This window comes from Aptenodytes patagonicus, chromosome 23, assembly GCF_965638725.1.
Source record: "Aptenodytes patagonicus chromosome 23, bAptPat1.pri.cur, whole genome shotgun sequence".
NCBI classification, from domain to species: Eukaryota; Metazoa; Chordata; class Aves; order Sphenisciformes; family Spheniscidae; genus Aptenodytes; species Aptenodytes patagonicus.
In genome coordinates, this window is record NC_134971.1 from 6,171,004 (window position 1) to 6,172,591 (window position 1,588).

Consider the following 1,588-nt stretch of genomic DNA (forward strand, 5'->3'; position numbering starts at 1 on the left):
CGCCAAGCCAGTACAGAGACCGGCACTACTCCTCTGCTTCCCGGGGGATTCAGGCTCCAAACATCCCCTTTAAGAGTCTTTTCCAGAAGGACGCTCTTTTAAACAAGGAGGTTTTGATTAAACCAAGCTGGCCTTGCTGCTCTATCGTCCTGCAGTACCCCCGCACAACTAAAAGACATTCTCAGAGCTGACGTATTTTGGGCGATTTTTACAGTGTCGCAAGATCCTCCATCCAGGAGGAACAATTTCACCCTGCGCCACATTCCCACCCCACGGGCAGGAGCATCCCTGGCCTCCTGGTTTGTTTGGGCTTTTTTCTTTTTTCTGCTCTTCCCACGAACCCAAGGCTGGCAACCGCACACGAAGGAGAAACAGAAAAGCCCCAACAGGTTTCGTATTTTTAAGCCAGGGAGTTTCTCAGCCCCGAACAGCCCCGCCTGACTCCAAACACCCCCTTCCGCGTCGAACCACGCAACACGAACATCATCACGTGGGACAAACAAATCTTGCGGCAACCCCTTCCCACAACGTTTCCAAACGCCAGAGCCTGGATGTGCCCAGCAAGCTCCCCGCCGGCGGAGCCGGGGACCCCTCCAAGCCCCCTGCCCGCACCCCGCTCCCGGCGCGGCTCCGAGAGGATTTTTTTTAAATCGCTCCGACCTTTTCGCAGAGGGGGCTCCTTCCTGCCGCCGTCCCGCGTCTCCTCTTGCGTGGGCTGTCCCCCAGCAGCTCCACGAGTGTCTTTGGGGAGCCCCTCGTACAGGGAAACCGGGGTCCCCCGGTGGTCTGCGCCTCCTCAGTCGCAACAGATGGCAACCGAGGTCTGTTTTTCACATCCGCAACACGCTTCCAAGTCCAAGCTCCTCTGAGCACACCACCAAGGCCAAGGTTGAAAGCAGGAGCCCCCCCCCCCCCCCCCACGTCCACGGAGAAGCAACGAGGAGCCCCTGCTCCCCCAGCCCCTTCCGTGCCCACAGCCCCACCGCAGACGAGCGGCACCACCCCGCTTTGCTCCCAATTCATTACTGGCTGCGGGCCATCGTCCCCAGCCCTATTTGACCCCGCTGCACCTTTTTTTCTCGTTTTTCCGCTTATTTTTTGGCAATGCTCGAGGAGGCTAAGGCGGCCCGGGGTGTTTTCCAGGGCGCTCAGCACCTCGAATGCGGCAGAGCTTGCCTCTTTGCACCGCCACCAGGCTCGCTGGATTTTCAGACGCAAACTCCTTCTCTTCCTTCGTGCACGCGGCGCGCGTTCGATGCCTTTTTTTCTTTTTTTCCCGAAAAACGACGATAAAAACGAGCAAATTCGTGCACCGCTATAAACTCTTGCTGCTCTTGACACCTACCAAAGAAACCCAGCGCGGGGCTGCCCGCTTTTTTGCAATGCACGCAAATAAAAAACGGGGGGTGGGGTGTGTGTGTGTGTGCTGCAAACTTTCCGGATTTTTTTAAACCCTAACGGTACCGCCGCGCGCGCGGCGCGAGCCCTGCCGCGAGCCCGCCCGCCCGCCAGGGGGCGCTGTGCGCCTGGCGGCTCCAGCCGGCGGGGGCGGTGGGGTACCGGAAGCGGCGCCGGAAGCCGGCGGCCG